Below are 27,725 nucleotides of genomic sequence, written 5' to 3' on the forward strand. Positions count from 1 at the left end.
TTCCAAACACCATTTGTTGAAGAGACTGTCTTTTTTCCATTGGATGTTCTTTCCTGCTTTGTTGAAAATTAGTGACCATAGAGTTGAAAGTCCATTTCTGGGTTCTCTATTCTGTTCCATTGATCTATGTGTCTGTTTTTGTGCCAGTACCATACTGTCTTGATGATCACAGCTTTAGAGTAGAGCTTGAAGTCCGGCATTGTGATGCCACCAGCTTTGGTTTCCCTTTTCAACATTCCTCTGGCTATTCGGGGTCTTTACTGGTTCCATACAGATTTTAGGATTATTTGTTCCAGCTCTGTGAAAAATGTCAATGGTATTTTGATGGAGATTGCATTGATGCAAGCTGGTACAGCCACTCTGGAAAACAGTATGGAGGTTCCTCAAGAAGCTAAAAATAGAGCTACTCTATGACCCAGCAGTTGCACTACTAGGTATTTACCCCAAAGATAGAAATGTAGTGATCCCGGGGGCACCTGCACCCCAATGTTCATAGCAGCAATGTCCACAATAGCCAAACTATGGAAAGGCCCAGATGCCCATCAACAGATGAACGGATAAAGAAGATGTGGTATAGATATACAAAGGAATATTACTCAGCCATCAGAAAGGATGAAATCTTACCATTTACGTTGACATGCATGGATCTGGAGGGTATTATGCTGAGTGAAATAAGTCAATCAGAGAAAGACAATTATCATATGGTTTCACTCATATGTGGAATATAAGAAACAGTGTAGTGGATCATAGGGAAAGGGAGGGAAAAACAGAATGGGAAGAAATCAGAGAGGGAGACAAACCATAAAAGACTCTTAATCATAGGAAACAAACTGCGGGTTGTTGGAGGGGAGGGGGGTGGGGGTTGGGATAACTAGGTGATGGGCATTAAGGAGAGCATGTGATGTGGTGAGCACTGGGTGCTATATGCAGCTGATGAATTACTAAACTCTACATCTGAAACTAATGATGTTCTGTATGTTGGCTAATTGAATTTATTTATTTTTATTTATTTATTTATTTTAAAGATTTTATTTATTTATTTGACAGAGAGAGACACAGGGAGAGAGGGAACACAAGCAGGGGGAGTGGGAGAGGGAGAAGCAGGCTTCTGCCGGGCAGGGAGCCCAATGTGGGACTCGATCCCAGGACCCTGGGATCATGACCTGAGCCGAAGGCAGACGCTTAACGACTGAGCCACCCAGGCACCCCTGGCTAATTGAATTTAAATAAATAAATTAAAAAATAGGAATTAAAAATAAAACATTTTAATGCATGTAAAATATTATTTAATTTATAATTATTTTACATAAGCATATACTATAAAAGCAGGGATTTTATGTTGTTAGCATTTCAGAATCCAGAAAAGTACCTTATTTCTGCTAATGTTTTGATTTTTTTCTTTCTGTGAGCTGAGTAATAATAGTTTATCTTCAGAGACCCCCAAATGGGGCTTTATGTGTGTGTATGTGTGTGTGTGTGTTTAAAGTAATTATGGAAAGGCACTCAGTGATGAGCCTGTTCAATATAGAGATGCATGTTCTCCAATTCTAGGAATTTTTTTTTCTTTGATAATTAATTGCCCCTACTTTCTCTGTTGTCTTTATCTGGAATCCTTATTATTAGCATGTTAGAACTTCTGGATTAACCCTCTTTTAAAAAAATCCTCCTCTTTTATCGTGTTTCTTTGTACTTATGTTCTACTTTTTGCAAAATTTACTCAACTTTATCTTCAGCTCTTCTGATTAATTTTTCATTTCTGATATCATTTAAAAAGTTCCAACAGCATTTTCTCATTTTGTGAATGTTATTTTTATTTATTTATTTATATTATTTATTTCTTTATTATGTTTTTTAACATGAGTATTTTTATTTTTTAAAATAACATCATGCTCTTGGTTTTGCAAGTACAGTATCTTCTCTAAAGATTTTAATTAGAGATCTTTTGAGGCTTTCCTTTTGTAATCTACAATGTCTCTGAGAGTCCATTTTTTTCTGGTGGTTTTTCTTGGTCATTATCTTTGATGTCAGAGACCTTTTGTTCAAGTGATTGGTGATCTTTTGCTGCTCATTCAGATAGAAGAGTAGAGCACTAACAAGCTGACGGAAATTCTATATGTGTATGAATGGGATTCATTGACTAATGGGCTTTATCATAGGGTGATGGGGTTGGCCATTTTGTTAGGAGACTTCCTCAGCTACTGTTAGATGCTATGAATATTTCCACTTGCGCTAGTCTGGTATAACCTGATGTCCAGTGGTTTCAGAGTCAAGAGGAAGAATTGAGTTGGCAGGGGTGTGGGGTGGTTCTCACTGTTCAGCATGTAGACTTTTAATTAATCCCTCTGCTTTCATAATGGCAAACCTGAAGGTCTTCTTGAGTCCAGAGTCCCTCAAAAGAGGTTCATCCTCTTTTGAAAGTAAATCTTCAATATTCTGCTGAGGTCAAGAGGAGTAACTACATGGTTATGCAAGATGAGAAAAAGGGTCTGGAGGTCTATCAACATCGCATATACATTTTCAGCCAATTCTTCTATTTTTCAACTCCTCTTACACCCTGGCCTTGGTGCCTTTATCTCTTAAACCTTTCCACAGTTCTGCAGTAGTAACTATTTTACTTCTTTTTGGCTTCCTCTAATATTCCTGACATTGGTGCTTGAAACAAAGCAGGTGGAAGTTACAGATGGCTAGATGGGGACCATCCCCAGGATTCTCTCTCAGTGGGATGGAAGAGCCAGATTCAGGGTTGGGGCTAGAGTCTAGTTATAAAAATGATGCTAAAACACCCCTGTCTCTGCAGCTTTCTTGTCCCACAGGAGACAAAGCCATGACTATCTGATGGGAACAGAGACAGCACTTCTATCAGTAGATTCTAGGAGGTACAGCACAATCATGTTCCTGAAAAGTCCACATTTAGTCTAGATGAAGCTTCATGGAGGAGTACAAATGATATCCCTCAGTCTCTGATTCAGTCTTTGGTTCTGTCTCCTTGGAGTTGGTTCTTTTCTCAGATAGACTCTCCTCACAGGTGACAAGATGGTTGCAGTTGTCTCAGCCTCACATCCTCACATCTTCAAATATAGTGGAAGAATAGCCAATGGAGAATCAATTTTTCTTCCTTCCTTCCTTCCTTCCTTCCTTCCTTCCTTCCTTCCTTCCTTCCTTCCTTCCTTCCTTCCTTCCTTCCTTCCTTCCTTCCTTCCTTTCTTTGTCAGGAGAGAGAGAGAGCACAAACAGGGGGAGCGGCAGGCAGAGGGAGAAGCAGGCTCCCCGCGGAGCATGGAGCCCGATGCGGGACTCGATCTCAGGACTCTGGGATCATGACATGAGCTGAAGGCAGACCTTAACCGACTGAGACACCCAGGCATCCCGAGAATCTTTTATTTTTATAAATTCTGAATTTTATAAGAACTATAAATTAAAAGAAAATTGACCAGCTAATATATCCTATAAAATATCTACAGTTAATTCTTGAGATTGATTTAACATATTCATGTTATATTTTACTCCTTTTGTTTAGAAGGGATTATTAGTGGCAGTGACTATATCTCATTCCTCAGGCTTCTCAATAGAAGATTCATTTATAACCCCAAACAATAACTCTCACGTGATGGGATATCATTAGGTGGGAGTAATTAATGTTGGTGGAGGGAATTGTCAGTTTACCAGAAAGGAATCAGTCTTTACAATTTCACTGACAGTATTTACAGTGTGTTGTTACAGCATAAATAAAATACAGCATTAAGTTTCAGTCATGGATTTGTAATAGTATTCTACAAATCTGTATCCAGAAAGTTAAATTTGAATGTTTTTTCCTAATGTAGGCCTGGCTTATTTTAATAAGCCTATTGTTATTCAATGCTATTTAGAAGTTGCCATCTGAATGTTCATGAACTTACCCAAAATGGGTCTAATTTCTTGTGGGTCAGTAGAACTCCTGCTTTGTCAAAGAAAGGCCTTCATTACTCCAATTTTTAATACCCTATATATGATAGTTTTGAGAACAGATTTTTGTAAGTTTTGCAGATAATTGGCAGATGATTTTGCGGAAAAGAGAATACATTCAGTGCCACTGTGTGCCATTTACTTGTCTGACCGATTCCTTCATGGTGATTGCTAAGGAGGACAATTAATTCATTGCCTGAAGACTCTTAATAAGTATGATTTTGGGTTCATTAATAAAAGGTCCTTGCTAATCTCAAGGCTTGTCATTTGTTTTCATATCCCAGTTTAAATTCCCAAACTCCTAAACACTCTTATGCCTGAGAATCCTGAAAACTATCCAAAGGGTTTGCATGGTGCTCAGGTCTCCAGAGACCCACTTTGGTGTGTTGCTATCCTGTGGCTTTGACTGGTCCTGGACATCACTGAAGCACCAAAGGAAGAGGGTGAATTCTTTCCCAAACCAATAGAGTTCACGTTGTGTGTTTTCAGTAGTTGTAAGAGAATTAAAATAGAGAAAGGAAGAAGCTGGAAAGGCCTTAGAATCTGGTATTTAGGGATATGTTGAATTGGGATTGACAAATAGAGACTTTCATTTACTTTCTGTATCCTTCTAGTCATTCTGTGAGTATGTTTTAAATATCTGTTTCAGAAGTCTAGTTTTCCTTATAATTACAGCTTTGGTAAAGAAGCAGTGACATCAACTTTGGTTATTTAGATGTGTGTTGCTTAATTTCCACATGTTTGTGAAATCCCCAAATTACCTTCTGTTGTTGATTTCTAATTTCATTTAATTTTGGTTGGAGAACATACTTTGTAACATTTCAGTTCTTTAAAATTCGTTGAGACTTATTTTATGGCTTAACACGTGGTCTGTCTGGAGAATGTTCCATGTGCATTTGAGAAGAATGTATATTCTGCTGTTGTTGCGTATAGTGTTCTATAGATATTTGTTAGGTCTATTTGGTTTATAGTGTTACTCAAATGTTGTTTCCTTTCTTCTGTCTGGTTGTTCTATTACTTTAATTGAGACATTAAAGTCTACCACTATTATTGATGAATTGTCTGTTTCTCCCTTCAATTGTCAGTTTTTGATTTATGTATTTTGGGAGTCCGTTGTTAGGTGAATTTGTACTTGTTATGTCTTCTTGATGGATTGGCCTCTTGATCATTATAAAATGTCGTTTTTGCATCTAGTAACAATTTTTGTATCAAAATCCTGTTTTGTTTGGTATTAGTATAGCTACTCCAACTCTCTTTTGGTTACTTTTTTCCAGGTATATCTTTTTCCATTGTTTACTTTCAACCTATTTGTGTCTTTGAATATAAAATATGTCTCTTGTAGACAGCATCTAGTTGGATCATTTTTTAAAACCCATTCTCTAATATTTGCCTTTTGACCAGTATTTAATCCATTTCCATGTAATGTAATCACTGATAAGGCAGAATTTATATCTCATTTGCTGTTTGTTTTCTGTATGTATTACGTCTTTTGTTTGTGTATTTCTCTATTAGGTAATAGAGAATTCTTTGTTAAAAATGTATTTTCATCTGTACCATTTTAATTCTCTTGTCATTTATTTTAATGTTTTTTTAAGGTTATTTTCTTACTGGTTGCCATGATTAAAATTAACATCTTAGTTTATAACAATATAGTTCAGACCAGTACAACTTAATTTCAACAGTGTACAAAATTTTCCTCCTGTATAGCTCAATTTCCTCCCCTTCCTTTGTGCTATTATAATTATACAAATTACATCTTTATATATTACATGCCCATCAACACAGACATATAATTATTTTTTTATTCAGTTGTCTTTTAAATCAGAGAGGAGAAAAAAAAGAGTTACAAATTAATAATAATACATTTGTATTTTCTTTTATATTTACCTATGTAGCTACCTTTACCAGTGTTCTTTATTTGTGTGGATTTGAACTACTTTCTAGTGTCCTTTCACCCTGAAAGACTCCAGTTAGTATTTCTTATAGGGCAGGCCTGCTAGTGTGGGATTCTGTTTTTATCTGGGAATGTCTTAATTTCTCCTTAATTTTTGAAGGAAAATTCTTAGTTGATAGTCTTTCCCCCCCCACCACCACTTTTCAAGTATGTCATCTCATTACTTTCTGACCTCTAAGGTTTTTTTTAAAGAGAAATCAGCTGTTAATCTCATTGAGGACCATCTTGAACATGATGGGTCTTTTTTTCTTGCTGCTTTCAAGATTTTCTCATTATCTTTAAGAGTTTGATTATGATATGTGTAGTTGTGGATCTCCTTGATTTTATCCTTTTTGGAGTTTTAGGGTTTTGGGGAGTGTAGATTAATGTTTTTCATCCAATTTGGGACATTTTCAGCCATTCTTTCTTTTTTTTTAATGTACTTTGTAACATTTCAGTCCTTTAAAATTTATTGAGACTTATTTTATGGCTTAACACGTTAGCTAACATATAGCATAGTATTGGTTTCAGGAGTGAAATTTAGTGATTCATCACTTAAATATAACACCCAGCACTCAGTGCTCATCCCAACAAGTGCCCTCCTTAATGCCTATCATCCATTTAGCACATCCCCCCCCACCCGCCTCCCCTCTAGCAACCCTCAGTTTGTTCTCTATAGTTAAGAGTCTCTTATGGTTTGCTTCCCTCTCTGTTTTTATCTTATTTTATTTTTCCTTCGCTTCTCCTATGGTTTGTCTGTTTTGCTTCTTAAATTCCATGCAAGTGAAATCATATTTGTCTTTCTCTGACTGACTTATTTCACTTATCATAATACACTGTAGTTCCATCCATGTTGTTTCAAATAGCAAGATTTCATTCTTTTTGATGGCTGAGTAATATGCCATTGTATAAATATACCACATCTTCTTTATCCATTCATCAGTTGATGGACATCTGGGCTCTTTCCATATTTTGGCTAATGTGGACATTGCTACTCTAAACATTGGGGTGCATGTACCTCTTTGAATTTTTGTATCCTTTGGATAAATTTTATATCCTTTGGATAAATACCTAGTAGTGCAAATCCTGGGTCATAGGGTAGTTCTATTTTTAACTTTTTGAAGAACCTCCAAACTGTTTTCCAGAGTGGCTGCACCAGCTTGCATTCCCACCAACAGTATGAGAGGGTTCCCCTCTCTCTGCATCCTCACGAACATCTGTTGTTTCCTGTGTTGTTAATTTTAGCTATTCTGACAGGTATAAGGTGGTATCTCATTGTGGTTTTGATTTGTATTTCCCTGATGATGAGTGATATTGAGCATTTTTTCATGTGTCAGCCATCTGGATGTCTTCTTTGGAGAAAGAAGAACATGTCTGTTCATGTCTTCTGCCCATTTCTTAACTGGATTATTTTTGGGGGGGTGTTGATTTTGATGAGTTCTTTATAGATTCTGAATACTAGTCCTTTGTCTGGTATGTCATTTTGCAAATATCTTCTCCAGTTCCGTCAGTTACCTTTTTAGTTTTGTCTCCTTCGTGGTGCAGAAGCTTTTTATCTTAATGGGGTCCCAGTAGTTCATTTTTGCTTTTGTTACCCTTGCCTCTGGAGACATGTCTAGTAAGAAGTTGCTGCAGGTGATGTCAAAGAGGTTGGCTGCCTGTTTTCTCCTCTAGGATTTTGATGGTTTCCTGTCTTACATTAGGTCTTTCTTCCATTCCGAATTTATTTTTGTGTTTGGTGTAAGAAAGTGGTCCAGTGTCATTCTTCTGCATGTGGCTGTCCAATTTTCCCAACACCATTTGTTGAAGAGACTGTCTTTTTTCCATTGGATATTCTTTCCTGCTTTGTTGAAGATTAGTTGACCATAGAGTTGTGAGTCAGTTTCTGGGTTCTTTATTCTGCTCCATTGAACTCTGTGTAAATTGTGCCAGTACCACACTATCTTGATGCCTACAGCTTGGTGTAGTATAGCTTGAAATCTGGAATCGTGACACCTCCAGTTTTGTTTTTTCTTTTTCAGAATTGCTTTGGGTATTCCGAGTCTTTTGAGGTTCCATACAAATTTAGGATTGATTGTTCTAGCTCTGTGAAAATGCTGGTGGTGTTTTGATAAGGATTGCATTAAACGTGTAGATTGCTTTGGGTGTATAAACATTGGGTCTAAATGAGTCTCTTGTAAGATGGATTTTGTTTTTTTATCCATTCTGATACCCTGTATCTTTTGATTAGAGCATTTAGTCCATTTTCATTCAGAGTAATTATTGATAGATACGAATTTAATTCCATTGTTTTATCTGTAAAGTCGCTGTCCTATAGATTGTGTCTGTTCCTTTCTAGTCTTTGTTGCTTTCAGCCTCTCTTTCCCACTGAAGGGGTCCCCTTTAATGTTTCTGGAAGAGCTGGTTTAGTGTTCATGGACTCCTTTAGTTTTTGCTTGTCTTGGAAACTCTTCATCTCTCCTTCTATTCTGAATGACAGCCTTGCTGGATGGAGTATTCTTGGCTGCATATTTTTCCCATTCAGCATGTTGATATATCATGCCACTTTCTTCTGGCCTGCCTGGCCTGTGGACAGGTCTGCTGCTAACCTTATGTGTCTATCCTTGTAGGTTAAGGACCTTTTGTCCCTAGCTGCTTTCAGAATTCTCTCTTTATCTTTGTATTTTGCAAGTTTCCCTATGCTATATGTGTTGGTGTTGACCTGTTTTTGTTGATTTTGAGAGTAATTCTCTGTGCCTCTTGGACTTGAATGCCTCTTTTCTTCCCCATATTAGGGAATTTCTCAGGTGTAATTTGTTCAAATAAACCTTCTGCCCCCTGTTCCCACTCTTCTTCTGGGACTTCTATGATATGGATATTATTGTACTTTGTGGAATTGCTGAGTTCCCTAAGTATGTATTTGTGATCTAATAGTTTTCTTTCCATCTTCTTTTCAGCTTCATAATTTTTCCATAATTTTATCTCTCTCTCTTTTTTTAATGATTTTACTTATTTATTTTTATAAGAGAGAGAGAGAGAGAGTGAATGAGCACGAGCTGGGGGAGGGGCAGAGGGAGAAGCAGACTCCCCTCTGAGCAGGGAGCCCAATGTGGGGCTTGATCCCTGGACCCCAGGATCACAACCTGAGCTAAAGGCAGACGTTTAACCAACTGAGCCACCCAGGCACCCCATAATTTTATTTCTGTATCACCTATTTGATCCTCAGCTTCTTTCATCCTCATTCTGATTATATCTAGTCAGTTTTGCAAACTCAGTTATAGCATTTTTTATTTTGCTTGACTAGTTTTTAGGTCTTTTATCTCTTCAGCCAAGGTTTCTCTGGTGTCTTCTTTTTCTTTCAAGCCTAGGTAGTATTCTTATGACTGTTCATCTAGATTCTTGTTCAGATATACTGCTTATATCTGTTTTTAGCAAGTCCCTGGCTGTGATTTCTTCTTGATCTTTCTTTTGGGGAGAATTCCTCCATCTTGTCATTATGTCCAGGTTTCTGTCTTTTGCGTATTATGAAAGCTTGCTATGTTTCCTGCTCCTAGAGTAATACTGTATTAAGAAGGCATCATACACTGTCCAGGGCCGAGTGCTTCAGGAAGTGTTTCTCGCATATGCTCTGTGCACTCTGCTGTTGTGTTTTTGCTGCTCTTTCCCACAGGTCAGTCCTCTACAGAGTTCCTCCTTGCTTGCAGTGGTGAGTGTTTGGACCTTTAATTATGTTTGCTTTGATTTGATTGTTAAGATAAGCCTGATTTAAAAAAAAAAAGTGATCCCACAAAAGAGGAAAGGAAAAGGAACAAAAAAGCAAACAGACAGACAAACAAAAAAGTATCATCCTGATTCCAAAGGAAATAAAAGAAGGAACAAAGAAAAAAAATAGCCTGATCCAAAAAAATGAGAGAAGGAAACCAACCAACCAACAAAAAACTGTAAGCCTGATTCCAAAGGAAAAGAAAAAAAACATTAACACCCCCCCCCCAAAAAAAAAACGAAAGCCCGGTCCTATTTCCACCAAAACTGAAGCTGTGTCTTTGGAACACTCTGTGATCAGTAGACTTGGTACATGCGAGGAACCTGTGTTGGTCTTTTGAGGGAGAGGCCTGCTGTGCCGGCTCAGTCAGACCTGCCCTATTAAAGATGTCCCTGCCAGGTACAGCAGGGCATGGTTTGGTGTAAGCAACTCCAGCCTCCACTCAAGTCGCTATGTTTCTCTCTGAAGTCCCACCATGCTGGTGGGCTGGGAGGGCTAGGAAGAGGTTGTGGAAGATGGCATTACCCCACCCTCTCAACCCTGATGAGGGGAACTTGCAGCTGCCAGTGTCTAGGAGGCCCTCACAGAAAAGCGAACAGTCTCCCCTCTTGTGTACCAGGCTTTCATCAAATCCCTGCCCTCAACCTGTCCATTTCTGGCCAGCGGCATGCCCAGTGCCACAGTTCTCCTGTGTTTTATCTCTGGCCTGCAGCTGGTATTCAAAACTCCAAATCTTAAAGGACTCAGCAAGGCACGGACCCAGTCCCCTCCCCCAGAGGAGAGCCTCGCAGTGCTGCACCCTGTCCTGGAAAAGCAATCGCAGGCCCATGTAGGTGCCTGGAGTCTGTGATGAAGCACAGCGAAAGGCTGTGACCAGGTTGTCTGCCCTCTGTGTGCACCTCTGTCCCCTGCTGTTGAATGGCCACTCAGTGGTGCCTGGTGGGTCTTTTGTCCTTGGAGAGGCAAAATACCTACTTCCAAATATACTCTAGAAAGGGGAGTATTCTCTCCCAGTGAGACCCAGAGGATCCCCACACCGGGGCATCTTGTGTGAACCTCCCACTCTCTCCCTTACTTCTCTGTACCCTCCCCTTTCCTGCACTTTGGCTTTTCTCTCCCCAAATTCTCATCTCTGAACCATGCATCTGCCATGTTCTCTCCCTCCAACTGTAGAGATTGTTTTCTTAATCCTCAGATCAATTTCCTAGTTGTTCAAAATGATTTGATGTTGGGGCGCCTGGGTGGTTCAGTCAGTTAGTCTGCCTTCGGCTCAGGTCATGATCCCAGGGTCCTGGGATCGAGTCCTGCTTCGGGCTTCTTACTCAGCGGGGGGCCTACTTCTCCTTCTCCCTCTGCCACTCCCCCTGCTTGTCCTCTCTCTCTGTCAAATAAGTAAATAAAATCTTAAAAAAAATTTTTTTTTTCAGAATGATTTGATGTTGATCTAGCTGTGTTCGAAGACGAAGCAAGCTCAGGGTCCCCCTACTAGTCTGCCATCTTACCTCCTCCCCCAGCCATTATTTCTTCAACTACTTTCTTCCTCTCTGAGGCTCCCATGAAATGTATGTGGGTATGCTTTATGTGTCCCAGAGGTCTCTGAGGCTGTGTTCATTTATTTTCTTTATGGTTTTTTTTGTTTTTCTTTTCTGTTTCTCAGGTGTGAGGAACAATCTAATTGACCTATCTTCAAGTTTGCTGATTCTTCTGCCTGCTCAGCTCTTCTGTTGAATATGTCTAGGGAATTTTTTATTTTTATTATTTTAATTTCCACCTCCAGAATTTCTGCTTGGTTCTTTTAAAAATTAATTCTGTCTCTTTATTGATATTCTATATTTGGTGTAACATCATTCTTGTACTTTTTTAAAAATTACGTAGATTTGGCTTTTTTAGTTCTTTGAACACATTTAAAATAGCTGATTTAAATTCCTTGTCTAGTAAGTTCAGTGTCTGGGTTTCCTCAGAGATAGTTTCTGTTGAATGCTTATTTTCCTGTGAATGGGCCACACTTTCTTTGCATATCTTGTAGTTTTTTTCATTGAAAATGGGACATTTTAAGTAATGTGGCAACACTCAAAATTAGATTCCTCTCCTCCTCCAATGTTTGTTTTTGTTGCTATTTGTTGTTGTTGCTGTTGGTATTTGCTTAGTAATTTTCCTGAACTAAATCTGTAAAGTCTGTATTCTTTGTTGTGTGTGGTCATTAGAGACTTTGCTCAGTTTTCTTATTGGTCAGTTAATAATTGGACAGAGATTTTCCTAAGTGTACAGGGCCAATAAGCCTCCCAGCATTTGGTGAAGGGTGTGGTGTGCATTGTGGAATATGCCTTCAATACTCAGGCAGGCAGTTTACAGTTCTACCTTAGCTTTCACTTCCTGTTTGTGTAGAGCCTTAAGGTTAGCCAGAGGTGAGAGTTTGGGGCCTTCTCAGATCTTTCCTGAGAATGTGCACAGCCTCACACATGCATGTGGCCTTTTAGATTCTAAATTGTACATATATTCAAATCTCAAAGATCCTTATGGCCATCTCATTCCCCAGCTTTTCCTTTTAAGTTTTTTGGTCACCTTTTTCTGCCCCAACTCTTATTGCTGCTCAAAGTAGCTGTGATGTTAAGTAATTGCCCCTGATTGTTTTTGCGTGCTTCCTGTGGAAGAGGCTGTTTGTGCTGAGTATACCCTGAGTCAGATTAAATAAGGAAAAGCTCTATGAATAGGTGTTTTTAGAGAACTGCTAGAGAGGTTAAATAATTACAGTTCTCAGAAAATAGTATTTTTGGTGTATTCCAACCATATTTTGTCCCTTCTGATGGTTGCTGGCTGTTAGTTTTCACTGTGATTTTGGGGATTTCTGTTTTCAAGACTACTATAGCACTACAGAGACAGTTGGGAATCAGAAAAGTTCAAACACCACAAATTTCACTGTTCTTACTGAGATTCAGCCATTTTTGTTGAATAAATGCTTCTCATTTTGTTTCAAGACTCTGGTTTATTGAGAGTTCTGAAAAAGTTGATTTTTACAACTTTTGCCAGTATTCTTGTTGCTTTTAGAGGTTCTGAGGGTTGTGAAAAAGTTGATTTTTACAATTTTCTGCGAGTTCTGAAAAAGTTGTGAAAAAGTTGATTTTTACAATTTTTGCCAGTGTTCTTGTTGCTTTTAGAGGAGTAGCCTTCTCAGAGATCCTTATTCCATTCCATTATTCCTCATTCTGATCTTATGTAACTTTAATAATTGGGAAATTTTCAAATAAAAGACGTTTGAATTGGGATGCTGAGGGCAAACTGGTTGTGACATCTGTTACCCTGTTGGTCTTCAGGATTGATTTCACTGGCTATGCAAGTAGCCTGTTCTCATCACTACATGTTCATCTTTACTGAAATTTTGCCCTTAGCTGATGAAGATGACCTACTTAGATAATAGAAGACCATTCTTTATTCAAGGTATCTGAAATATAATCTTATCCACAGGAACATAATTATATAGTTTTCTGAGAGGTGGTCTATTTTAGGCAGTCGTGATTTTGTACTAAATTAAGCCTCTTTGACAGAGATAGGCCATTTTCAACTAGGCAGGGTATATTTGAATATATACTTGGGAGGTTTATGTTTGTGTAATGATATTCAAAATAAAAGCTTTTATAAAATGAATATTATTATAATGCTGAGATATCTTTATATATGTCTTGTATTAAAACAAATTTAATGGTGGATTATTCTCTCAGTATATGTAGAATGTTACCCACTTGTGGCTTGAGAAAGCTCAAGCTTACCTTTTGTAACATTTGTGAAAAATGTTTTACTGACTAAATGAGGATTTTTAGTAAAACTTCAAGGGGAATGGCTATACTATTTAAAAGGTCAAATTCCTAGTCATTGGAATTCTATGTTTTAGATATATTTTTCCCTGTATAATGGTCTTAACATTTTGAAATTTTCTTACATACTTTGGTTTTAGTTTCATCAGAATACTGTGAGGTTTATTTGTTGAGAGGTCCTATTTTTGGGGTGAGGATGTTAATTTAGATGTTGGTGATTTACACTGTTGAATAACATGGCTGCAACCACACAGTGCGTTTGTGATAGCCCCTCTCTCCTCATCTAGTGTTCTTTCTACTTTATCAGTCCACTTCTCAATTAATTGCTTTATTCAGTGGTGTACATGAAAGAACACAGGGTTTGGAAGCAGATCTGCCACTTCCCAGTTGTGTGTCCTTGGGAAAGTTATTTAACTTTTTTAAAACTTACTACCTCATCTAGAAAATGAAATGAGATTATAAAAAACCTTACCTCAAAATGTTGCTATAATAATTAAATAAGATAAATTTATCTGTAAAGAGAACTCCAATTCTAAATGGCTAACCAAATGCTAGCAATTATTTTTCCCTTGAAAAGAGTCAAAGGACACTGCTTTGCTACTGTATTGTATATAATTTATAGGGATAAATAACCTATAAAACAATCATTGGCATTCTGTAATCCACACTGTTGCCTACTCTAGTATGAATTAATGAAGCTTGATAACACTTAGAATTGTAATAGACTTATTTCGAATATTTGATAATATATCATAAAAATAAAAATAATTTCAGATTCATTTGCAAATTGTTAGATTAACTGTAGGTGAAAGAAGATTTTAGCTGGGTCAGGTTGAGGCTAGGGTAGGCTGGAAAGAGGGCTGTCTTTACTTTGACTTGATGGGTTTAAGGCATTGTGCCATCCCACACTCATAGATTTAGAATAAGAGGGCAGACTCAGATTCTCAGCACAGTCTCACCATGGAGACTACATTGATTTCTCTAAGGATCACTTCCCCTAGCTTTTAAGAATTTCTATTCAGATATATTAAGAATTCAGTCACTGCCTTTGTTAGTTGGTTTATTAATTTCTTGTTCAACAAACATTTATCATTCATCTTTTGAACTAGACAAAGTGCTTGTGGTCAGTAGTGTAAATTCTATGTGCTGAACCACCGAGTAGGAAACTAGACTAGATAGATGCTCAGTATATATTTCTGATAATTGCTGTGACTCTCCACTACTTAAAAAAAATAAGCTATTTGTTTGCATGGCATCTTTCTTACGTGTGAGGTCATTGAAGTCCCCAGAAAGGTATTCTTGAAGATCTGCTTCATGAAATGAACATTTTCATATTTTAGGGGATGATCTGGCTCACAGCATTGTATCAATTCAAGTGTAATCAGTTGTGCAATAACACTGTGTCATATATTATAGCCACAAATGGTGGCACTATTCAGTTTTATATAGGAGGAACTGAGCTCAGAGAACTTGCTCATGGTCAAACAGCAGCTCGTTAAGTAGCAGAAGCATGATATAAGCCCACATATCTATGATATCAACAGGTCTGGTTTGCCACTGTATCATCTATCTTTCTCACACCAACTGTGCTATGAATACTTTAGTCAGGGATAAGATGACTACATGTTGGAATTTTATAAAATTGAAGTAAAACCTGCTTAATGAAGTTTTATGGTACTAAACACAGTGAAACATTGTTAAAGTTATGTTGAATTGGGTTTTTACCTTATAGTTCTTCTTTTGTAAGACAGAGATTTATTGGAATATCTCTGCATCAGCATGTGTAAGAAACAGACACTTCGGCAAACTTAGAAACTGAACTTCTAGAGCAAATATTATAAATGCTGGAGAAGGAATTAGAAGAGTTCATGTTTACATTCTCATGTGAATGCTTCTTCATTATTTCCCAAAAGCACTTAGTGAGCATTATCTTCAACTGGTTTCATGTGATTTTCACTTTTCCTATTAGTTTTTAATATGGCTACATTGCTTTAATTTTAAGGGGTCTTTTAGTTGTTTGTTCATTTATTCAGCACATGGTTAACGAGCAGCTACTACATGCCAGGCACCATTCTGAGCATCATGAATAAATTGGTAAGCAGAACAAAAGTTTTAGCCTTACGGGGCTTACATGCTGACAGAAGAAACAGGTGACAGATAAGCAATTATTTTATTATCAGGTTAATATAATACCAGGCAGTGATAAGTACTATGAAGAAAACTAAAACAGAATAAGGGAAGAGAGAGTGATTGGGAATGATATTTTAGACAATGGAAACAGCATTTGAGCACAGAATTGCTAAGTGAGGGAATAAGCCCTGTGAATATCTGGAAGTGGAGCATTCCAGGCAAAGAAAAGAACCAGCACAAAGGACTGGGGTGGAGCTGGTTTAACATGTTAAGGAGCAGCAAGGAGGCCATTGAGGATGGAACTCAGTGAGAAGAAGAGGGTAGCAGCTTCTACATTCAGAGGTAGGCAGGGCCCAGGTCATGTATTTTTTCAAAGGATGATGAGTAGCAGTTGGATGGTTTGAGTGTAGAAGGACAAGATTTGATTTATGTTTTCATAGGTCGGTCTTGCTGCTGTGAGAAGAAATGACTAAAAGTAGGGCATGAATAGAAACAAAGAGATCAGTTAGATTGTTCCTACAAAGAGGTCCTGTGGGGAGATAGATGATGTGGCTTGGAATAAGAGAGTAAATGCTACAGTGGGGAGAAGCTGTCAGAGTCAAGATATATTTTGAATGTAGAGCTGCCAGTGTACTGATGTTTTGCTGTAAATAAAAAAAAGTCAAGGATCACTTCAAAGGTTAAATGGTGATGCCATTTATTAAGGTTGGGAATGTTAAGAAAGGAAAATGTTTGGGGGAATCAAGAGTTCTATTATGGGGCGCCTGGGTGGCTCAGTTGGTTAAGCGACTGCCTTCGGCTCAGGTCATGATCCTGGAGTCCCGGGATCGAGTCCCGCATCGGGCTCCCTGCTGAACAGGGAGCCTGCTTCTCCCTCTGACCCTGCCCCCTCTCATGCTCTCTCTATCTCATTCTCTCTCTCAAATAAATAAATAAAAAATCTTTAAAAAAAAAAAAAAGAGTTCTATTATGAACATGTAAAATTTGTGATGTTTATTAGACAGGTAGGTGGTGATGTTAGAGACTGGAATTCAAGGGAGAGTTTCATGCTGGAGTTATGAATCTGGTAAACATCAGCCTAGATGTGGTATAGTGAGTTGAACTTTATCCTCCAAAAGATACGTCTAAAGCCTAACCTCCCATACTGTGAATGTGTCCTTATTTGGAAAAAGGTCTTTGCATATATAATTAAGAATCTTGGGATGAGATAATCCTAGATTGAGGGTGGGACCTAAATCTAGTAATTAGTGTCTTTATAAGAGAAAAGAGAAGGAGGTTTGAGAGAGACACACAGGGAAGGCCATGTGAAGATGGAGGCACAGACGAACTATGCTATCACAGCCAAGAAACTCCACCAGTCACCAGAAGTTGGAAGAGGTAAGGAAGGATCCTCCTCTAGAGCCTTTTATGGGAGTGATTGTGGCACTGCTAACACTCTAATTCCAGACTTCTGGACTCCAGAACTATGAGAAAATAAATTCCTATTGTTTTAAGCCACTAGTTTGTGGTAATTTGTTACAACAGCCATAGGGAACTAATTCAGATAGTAATTCCTGGAGACTAGATAAGATCATGTAGGAGCTGAATGTAGATAAAGAAGAGAAGGAAGGCCATGAAAGTAGCTTTGGGGCTCTCCAGGGCTATATTAATAGGTGGAGGGGAGGAGAAAAAGCAGATGCCACTGAGAAGTGATAGAGAACCAAGTGAGCATGGTACTCCAGAAGCCATGGGAAAAGAAGGGTTTCAAGAAGGATATTGTGATTGGCTGTGCTAAATGCTGCTGAGAGATCAAGAAGGATGATTTGATAGGGTAAAGCTGAGCCTACTGTGAGGAAGCCCAATAACACAGTAAGAAATGGAACACAGGACTTGGTAACTATGGGGTAGTAAGATTTCCCTTACATTGCAATGAAGTGGTACACCCAACCTAATGGCATAAAAGGCAGGGCACCCATATTTCTTTGGGTCTCTGGCTTGGCAGTTTACCCAGTCCTAACAGGCTTATTCAACTTCAAACTTACAGTGCTCCTCTGTGAGGAACCAGGGAGGTGCTGGAATGCTGCATCCATTCAGTCACTTATACTCTTAGCCCTGAATCCTTTCCATTGCTTGCTGGAAGATTCAGTAGTAAAGTGAAGGAAAGCAGCCTTGAACGGGTCTAATTCATCATTACCTCCAATCTTTGTATCGAAACCAGACTTTTATGTTTTCATGTAATAGAGATGAAGGTAGAGAACTGACCATTGGATTTGCCACATCAAAGTCATTGGTGACTTTGATAACAAGGGCTTGGTAGGGTAGTCTCCTTAAAGAAGGTTCAAAAGAGACTTGGATGTGAGGAAGTAGAGAGAATATAGACAGCTCTTTCAAGTTTCACTGTAGAGTGAGCAGAAAAGTAGGATACTAATGTAAGTTCAAGAGAATGTTTTTGAAAGATGGGAGATACTAATAGCATGTTTGTGTGTTGATGAGAATTATCCAGAAGAGAGATAAAATTGGTAAAGAAGGGCAGAGATGAGATAAATGTAGGAGAACCAGGAAAAAGACAGGAGAAATAGATGAGAAAAATCCTTGATGTTTTCAGGGAGTGGAGATACAATGTAGGGCACCCATGGGAGTCCTTGCCATAGACAGGAGAGAATTAGATTGTTTTCTATTTTAACGGTATGGAAGGCAGGGATATGGATGCAGATGAGGTTAGTTGGTTAGACTGATTGGTTGGGAGATAGCTTTTTTCATGTTGAGTTTATTTATGATAGTGTAATACTTATCCTGATAGATTGTGATGGTCATATAATAAAGACACCATGTTAACACTGCTGTTCAACATCTGCTTGTTTTATAGACACTGCTATACCCTAGCTGAGCAGTTCATCATAAAGAGACACTCACATTTTCTGTATAGAAAGCAGACGAGTCAGTCCCAACAGTGGTATTGATTTATTACTTGAGCATGAGTTCATTACCCATGAAGACTCTCATTGTGCCTTTTATTTTCTGGGCACAGCAGTATTTTAGCATTACCCATCAAGTTTGTTGTCTGCAATAGAGGGCTGTTCAAAGGCCTCACTAAGGGAGGCACATGTGTCTGGAAATTCCCTTCATGGTGATTTATTTTATGGCAAATGAATTTCATTTCTAAATCTAGCATGACCAGAGGTCTTCCTAGAGTATAAAAACACTCCACGAGGACTGTAAGACCCCTGGTTGGGAAGAGAGTACCATTTTCTTTTGAGATGAAATTTGTGAATTGGGTCAGAATTTACCATGAAGCTGGAGGCAGACTGCTTTATTTGTTTTATGGAGGTGTGTTCAACCTACCTCTTCAAGCTTTTGCCATTCAACAAGTCTCCCTCTTCAGTCTGGAAAAAGTTAAAGTCCGTGGGTGATATATTGACCTTTGATTTATTGACCTTTGTTAACACTTAGCAGACATTTACCTTTCTGTCTGGTCATGGAGATGCTGGAGGTGCTGTTAAGTTGAATAGAAGCTTCAAGCATCTAGGCATTAAATCAGCATTCAGAATATGGTGAATATATGCAAATATAAGAGCAATCCAAGGAGAAAATCCCATTTTTCAAGCAGTGTATCTGTCTTTGCAGGTATTCTTTTCCCCCAACTAGATTCTCATTTTACCTTGAAATTCTTAGCATAAATATTTGACCATATTAAAAAAGTTAATAGATCTTAAATAATTGCATTGACTCCAAATCCCACCTGATATTAATTGGATCAATTAATGTGTGTGAAGATATCATTCTTTAAGAAGAAATAACTCAGTGCGTAACTCATGGAAGCCATTTTTTAACTTCTTATGGGATATATTATTTATTTATTTATTTTCCCCAAAGATTTTATTTATTTGAGAGAGACAGAAAGAGAGAGAGGGACAGAGGAAGAGGGAGAAGTGGACTCCCTGCTGAGCAGGGAGCCCGATTCAGGGCTTGATCCCAAGACCCAGAGATCATGACCTGAGCTGAAAGCAGACACTTAACCAACTGGAGCCACCCAGGTGCCCCTGTTTATTTATTTTTAAAGATTTTATTTATTTGAGAGAGAGAGAGAGAGTGAGCACAAGCGGGGGGAGAGGCAGAGGGAGAGGGAGAAGCAGACTCCTCAATGAGCAGGGAGCCTGACGCAGGGCTTGATCCCAGGACCCTGAGATTATGACCTGAGCTGAACGCAGACGCTTAACCAACTGAGCCACTCAAGCACCCTTAAGGGATATATTTTTGAGCTTATTTCTAACACATCCAACTCTATGCTCAGCGCTGAGTCTGCTGGAGATTCTCTCTCTCCCTCTCTCTTTGCCCCTCCCCCCAATCATGCTCTCTCTAAATAAATAAATAAACAAAATCTTAAAAAAAAAAAAGAAAGCAGGGACCACAGATACATGTGATCCTGCAATCTTGTGTGTGATCAAAACTTTGATAGGAGGTTTATGGAATGTATCATCATAATATTATACTCTGAAGTCTGAGAATTACAGATGCACATTTCAAATTCATGTTGCTAGTTTACATTGTATGTACTTCATTTTTAAGAGTTTCATGCATATGCAATTCAAGTAAGTTTGTTAATCTTATGTTAGAAATCAGCCCCTTTGCAGAGAGTAGTTCATCTGTAGTTTGGCAAATGGGTTTGTCAAAGTAGAGGACTTCCATTTGAGCTTTAAAAAAGTATGTTGAGTCTTAAAATTATATCTAAGATTTTTCTACATTTATATATATCATATATAATTCTTTATAACTATATGTATATCATAAAAAAGTACGTTGAATATTAGAATTGGAAACATGACCATAAAAATATTAAAAAAAGCTTTTAATAAAAATAAAGCTTTTTAATAAAGCTTAAAAAAGCTTTTTTTAAAATATAAAAGTGTATATTTTTCATATGTTATTATGATTGGGAAAAATAAAATGGCCTGGGTTATAAAATTTACTATCAAATATCAAAGAGAATAGAATAGATTTAGAACTTGAATATGCATATGTATATGTAACACTTGAAATTAAAAAATAGGAATAAAAGAGAAAAATGTGAGGCATTTTGGCAAAAATGAACATGCTGTTAAAATGGAACTTGTTATTGTCATCAAGATTTTATCAGTGTGAAAAGCCATGGAGATGTGGATTTCTAAAACTGACACGTTCATTCCTTTTGCCACTGGGGGTCACTGTAAAGACGTTGCTTGAACAAGTCTGCAACTTCCCAGAGTTGCTCTTTGTGGAGTTTGAATGTAGAAATTTTAATGTGGAGAAAAACTATTTATGAGAATGACTAAAAAGTATGTAAGAAAGCAATAAAACAACCTAGTCTTACACCTAAAGGAGCTAGGAAATGAAGAACAAGCAAAGCCCAAAGCCAGTAAAAACAATGAAATAATAAAGATTAGAGCAGAAATAAATGAAATAGAGACTAGAAAAACATGGAAAAGATCAATGAAACCAGGAGCTCGTTCTTGGAAAAGATCAACAAAATTGGTAAACCTTTAGCCAGACTCCTGAAGAAAAAAAGAGAGAGGTCTCAAATAAATAAACTCAGAAATGAAGGAGGAGAAATAACAACCCATACCACAGAAATAAAAAAGATTATAAGAGAATATTATGAAAAACTGTATACCAACAAATTGGACAACCTACAAGAAATGGAGAAATTCCTAGAAACCTATAACCTTCCAAAAGTGAATCAGGAGGAAATAGAAAATTTGAACGACCCATTGCTACCGATAAAATTAAATCAGTAATCCAAAAATTCCAAACAAAAGTCTAAGACCAGATGACTTCACAGGTGAATTCTACCAAACATTTAAAGTAGAGTTAATACCTATCTTCTCAAAGTACTCCAAAAAATAGAAAAGGAAGGAAAGTTTCCAAATATATTCTACGAAGCCAGCATTACCTTGATACCAAAACCAAATAAGACTACTACAAAAAAAGAAAACTACAGGCCAATATCTCTGATGACTGTAGATGCAAAAATCCTCAACAAAAGATTAGCAAACCAGATTCAACAATACATTTAAAAAGTAATTCACCATGATCAAGTGGGATTTATTCCAGGGACATAAAGGTGATTCGATATTCACAAATCAATCAATATGATATAGTGTATTAACAAGAGAAAGGATAAAAACCATATGATCACCTCACTAGATGCAGAAAAAACATTTGACGAAGTGCGACATTCACTCATGTTGAAAATTCTCAACAAAGTAGGTCTAGAGGAAACATATCTCAACATGATAAAGGCCATTTATTAAAAACACACAGCTAACATCATAGTCAATGGTGAAAAAAAACCCAAGAGATTTTCCTCTAAGAGCAGGAACAAGACCAGAATGTCCATTCTCACCACTTTTATTCACTGTGGTACTAGAAGTCCTAGCCACAGCAATCTGATAATAAAAAAGAAATAAAAGGCATCCAAATTGGTAAGAAGTAAAACTGTTACTATTTGCAGATGACATGATACTGTATATAGAAAACCCTAAAGAATCCACCAAAAAACTACTAGAACTGATAGATGAATTCGGTACAGTTTCAGGATATAAACTTAATATGCGGAAATCTGTTGCAGTTCTATACAATAATAATGAAGTAGTAGAAATAGAAATTAAAAAAATGATCCTACTTAGAATTCCACCCAAAAGAATAAAATACTTAGGAATAAACTTAACCAAGAAGGTGGAAGACATGTACTCTGATAACTATAAAAGATTGGTGAAAGAAATTAAAGATGACACAGATAGAAAGACATTGCATGCACATGGATTGGCAAAACCAATATTGTTAAAATGTCCATACTACCCAAAGCAACCTACAGATTTCATACAATCCCTGTCAGAATACTAACAGCAGTTTTTACAGCACTAAAACAAATATTACTAGCATTTGTATGAAATCACAAAAGACCCCTGGGTACCTGCGTGCCTCAGTTGGTTAAGCGTGTGCCTTCAGCTCACATCATGATCTCAGGGTCCTGGGATCGAGCCCCACGTTGGGCTCCCTGCTCAGCAGGGAGTCTGCTTCTCCCTCTCCCTCTGCTCCTCCCCACCCCGTTTGTGCTCTCTCTCATTCTCAAATAAATAAAATGTTTAAAAAGAGAGATAAATCACAAAAGACCCCAAATAGCCAAAGAAATCTTGAGAAAGAAGAACAAAGCTGGAAGTATCACAATCCTAGATTTCAAGATACACTACAAAGCTGTACTAATCAAAACAGTATGGTACAGGCACAAAAACAGACACAAACATCATGAAACATAACAGAAACTCTGGAAATAAACCCATGCTTTTACGGTCAATTGATCTAGAACATAGGAGGCAAGAATATAAAATGGTAAAAAGATAGTCTCTTCAACAAATTGTGTCAGGAAAACTGCTACATGCAAAAAATAAACCTGGACCACTTTCTTACAGCATATACAAAAATAAACTCGAAATGGATTACAGACCTAAATGTGAGACCTAAAACCTTAAAATTCCTGGGAGAAATCTTAGGCAGTAATTTCTTTGACATTAGCCATAGAAACATTTCCTAGATATGTCTCCTCAGGCAAGGGAAACAAAAGCAAAAATTAAACTATTGAAACTTTGCCAAAATAAAGAGCTCTGTATAGTAAAGGAAAGCATCAACAAAATGAAAAGACAACCTACTGAATGGGAGATGATATTTGCAAATGTTATATCGGATAAGGGGTTAATATCCAAGATATATAAAGAACTTATACAACTTAACACCAAATAATCCAATTAAAATGGGCCAAAGATATGAACAGACATTTTTTCCAAAGAAGACATACAGATGGCCAACAGACATCTGCTGAACATCACTAATTATCAGGGAAATGCAAATCAAAACCACAGTGAGATATCACCTCACACCTGTAAGAACGGTTAAAATAAAAAAGACAAGAAATAACGATTGTTGTTAAGGATGTGGAGAAAAAGGAATTATTATGCACTGTTTGTGAGAGTGCAAATTGGTGCAACCACTGTGGAAAATGTTATGCAGGTTCCTCAAAAATTAAAAATAGAATTACCAAATGGTCCAGTAATTCCACAATTGAGTATTTACCCAAAGAAAACAAAATCACTCTTTTGAAAAAAATAGATGCACTTTTGTTTATTGCAGCATTATTTACAATAGCCAAGATATGAAAGCAACTCAAGTGTCTGTCAATGGATAAGGAAGAGGCGGTATATACACAATGGAATTTACTCAGTCATAAAAAAGAATGAAATATTGCCATTTGCAACAACGTGGGTGGACCTAGAGAGTACAATGCTAAATGAAATAAGTCAGACAGAAAAAGACAAATATGTGATTTCACTCATGTGTGGAATTTGAGAATCAAAACAAATGAACAAAGGAAGAAAGAGACAAACAATAAAACAGACTCTTAAATACAGAGAGCGAACTGGTAGTTACCCAGAGGGGAGGCAGGTGTGTGTGTGTGTGTGTGAAATAAAGGGGATTAAGAGGTACAAACTTCCAGTTACAACATAAATAGGTCACAAGGATGAAAAGTTCAGCATAGGGAATATAGTCAATCAGATGGCAATAATGTTTGGTGACAAATTGTGACTACACTTACTGTGGTGAGCATTAAGTAATGTATAGAATTGTTGAATATTATATACCTGAAACTAATATAACACTGTATGTTAATTATACTTCAATAAAAAAAGAAAAAAACAATAAAACATATTTTTCCCTTAATTATAATTGCATATTGGTGATACGAATCTTTTTTGCTCAAGAATTCTCTTCATATTAATATCTGGGTAAGTGTTGAAATGCTATTCAAGGTGGAAGTGTTTGATTAAAGTGACTGTAGTATTATAGAACAGTTGTATTCTCATGTCTTCCTTGTTTCAAAATTCAAAGACATTTAAAACACAATAAATAATTATCTATGCAATGAAATCTTACTCCTGAATTCTGCAGAAGTACGATTCTAAAGTACGAGCATCTAACATTGCCATTTGCATAGTAGCTTTTTAAAAAGTTGCTATAGAAACATATTCTATAAGCCATTCTCAGAATGTCCATCCAAACCAGATCCATACAGTTATTTTGTGGGCAGTATAAATCAAATATGATCATTAAACCAAAACAAAACTCTTCTAAATTTTTATAAAATCTTCATTTTCCCTGTTTTTCAGGAATCCTCTCCCTTCCCTCCCTTCTTCCCTCCCTTCCTTCCTGTCTCCAACCTACCTCCCACCCTCTCTCTCCTTCCTTTTTTCTTCTTCTTTCTGTTCCTCCTCTCCAACATTTCTTGGATGTTTGCTATGATCATTGAGTAGAAGAATTATTTCTTCCAAAGAGGCAAAAGTGAAGTAAGAGAGTACACGCAGATAGAGGTTAATTTATAGATATCTGGAGAGTCATTTGACAAATTTATTGCCTGTTAAAATAGATTTTTCTCTTCAAGTAGGAACAAGACTACTGGCTGAGAAAGAACTGAGAGTGGGGTGCAGAAGGAGTATAGGAGAGAAGAGGGCTGTGTAAGATCTTTGAGAAGAGAGGTATTTTGAACAGCCTCTGTGGAGAAAGGGAAAAGGAGAAAGTGTGCCAACTTAAGGAGAAAGTGTGCCAACTTTGAAGAACTCCACTGAGATCAGAGTCCATCCGCACCAGACTTGAGGCTTGTGTGATTCCCAGAAACATTTGGCAGTTGGGGGTTAAAGAGGAAAACACTTTGATTGCTTTTGGGTTAGAATTTTGCTGGATTAGTTGAGTGGAAGACAAAATGGGCAAAAGAGTTGAGGATATTGGAAAAATAATAATTGGGGAGATGGACTGTAAAATCCTCACAAGAAGGGAAGAAAATGAAGCCAAAAAAGACCTATAAATTTTGGGGGAAATGGATGGTTCAGGGATGGGGTTCTGGATGAGATTGGAGAATAGCAATGCATTATTCATAGTAGGTGAATAAAGGAATTGGAAGAATAGGAATTTGTGGTTAAAGAGTAGAATATTGAAGCTTATGATTTACAGCTGGAACAAGTCAAGGTTATAAATGTCCAGGATGTGGTCATGGGAGGAAATTGCTAAAATGGCATACAGGTGAAAATCATTGAATGGAAGAGGTCAAGAGACTCAATACATAAAGAGAACTGGATGCATCATCCTCACATACATTGATGCTGCCCAGATAATGGTGGAAATAAGGGTAGTGAGAAGTACGATTCTAAAACCTTCAATAAAGTGTGTCTGTGTGTGTGTATGTATGTGTGTGTTGAAGATGGGTGTCTCAGCATTTGGTAGATGACAGCAACAAGGAAGAATAGAGGCTGCTATATAACCAGATGATGTAAGGCTCCAAAGCAATGTTTTTTATGTGAAGGTAGAAGATTTTGGTTTGGAGCAGCACTGAGGGTAAGAAAACTTTATTGACCTTCATTCTGTCTTCCTCCAACCCTTGGCTCAGTGGAGCCTGGGAGAATATGCAGTTTGCAGTTTCTACCTGAGAGGCATGAAGGAGAGATCTGGGTTTAAATGAAGGCAAGGATGTGAGAGAGACTGTTTAGACCAGAGCATTGAGTGTGTTGGAGTAATTTGATGTCAATAAAGATGGTTCCAGATGGCACAGTAGAAAGGACTGGCAGAAAGGCAGCAAGGGGAAGAAGTGGGCAGCATGTTGGAATGAAGGTGCAAGCTGTTCTGCTGAGATAATCAAGAAACCTTCTTAAGAAACTTTGCCTTAAGAAGAAATTACATTAATAGAAGCATAAGACTTACAAAATTACATTTTCAAACAGTACAGCCTAATGGATAACAGCAGAAACTCTGGAGCCAAGCAGCTTGGGTTTGAATCCTGGCTCCACAGTTTACAAGCTATGTGATCTTAGGCAAATTTCTTTATCTATGTCTGAGTTTCCTCATCTGTGAATTGGGGATAATAATAATAATACCTTCCTTATTAGATTATTATGAATTTAAATGAGTAAATGTCTGTGAAGTACTTAGAAAAGTACCTGTCACATGGGTGCCTGGGGGGCTCAGTTGTTAAGCGTCTGCCTTCGGTTCAGGTCATGATCCCAGGGTCCTGGGATCGAGTCCCACATCGGGCTCCCTCCTCAAGGGGAAGCCTGCTTCTCCCTCTCCCACTCCTGCTGCTTGTGTTCCTGCTCTTGCTATCTCTGTCTCTGTCAAATAAATAAATAAAATCTTTAAAAAAAAAAAAAGTACCTGTCACATAATAAGCTCTATAAAAGTGTTACATAAGATTAATTTGTTTCATTGGTTAAAAAGTGGGTTTGTGGCTATCGAGTTTCAGACTTACAAACATTTTTCCTGCAGGAATTTCTGTTATAAAAGACCTTAAAAAAACCAATAGATAGTTGTAGTATTTTCAGGAAGTGTATAGATGCTAAATTTAAACCTTACTCAGCAATGTTAACCCTTGCTTTCCACTTCCTTCTTGCCTGTCTTTTCTTAGGGTTGCCAACAATATCACTTGCCCAAGGTTCTTTGTTCATGTGTTGTTATCTTTATAACCCATTATGATGCACAAAGCCAGAACCACCTTTTCAAAAAGCAGTTGTATTACCTATGTAATTGTGTGTGTGTGTGTGTGTGTGTGTGTAAACCACAGTTTCTGGTAATGGTGCCTGTAGCTGTCAAGGTAATGCAAATCATGTTCCCTATTTAGTAGGTCCCAGCAGAGCCGAAGGACTTAATGGAAACTTTTGCTGTATGAGAAATTCTTATTCAGAAGAGAATAGCTGACCAGAGGAGCTTGGATTTGGTTTGAGAGTGAAGGGTGACATTGAAAAAGAGCCATCTGGTGCTTTCAACGAGTCCCAAGTTAACCAGCTAGGATTCCAGTTAAAAGAGAGTCCAGGCTATTGCCAACAGAGTCCCTGGATGGTGTTCTGGGCTGGAACATTTTGTGGTCAGCAGTCAGCAGTCTGAGTTATCTGTTCAGGATGGCAAATAGATTGCTGAGGGCTGTGTGAGGAGCATGATTAGTTACTGTCTACAGTAAAAACTATATGAGAAAGGCGAGAGTGGGAAATATGTAACATCCCAGATCCATAGCAATGGTAGAATCCTACTGGGCAGGCACTGTGAAGACTTCCAGGTCCTACCCTGGCAGTGAAAGAAGTTTCTTGATTAAATCCTAAGTGTGCTTTCTTGGAGGAGCACCCTC

At 37.6% G+C, this 27,725-nt stretch overlaps 1 protein-coding gene across 7 annotated transcripts in view; it reads left to right on the forward strand.

Annotated features, from left to right (window-relative positions):
* The window catches only part of DNM3 (dynamin 3), a 539,814-nt gene that overhangs the window by 132,631 nt on the left and 379,458 nt on the right, over positions 1–27,725 (forward strand). The window lies entirely within an intron of this gene.

Source organism: Halichoerus grypus, chromosome 7 (assembly GCF_964656455.1).
Source record: "Halichoerus grypus chromosome 7, mHalGry1.hap1.1, whole genome shotgun sequence".
NCBI lineage: Eukaryota > Metazoa > Chordata > Mammalia > Carnivora > Phocidae > Halichoerus > Halichoerus grypus.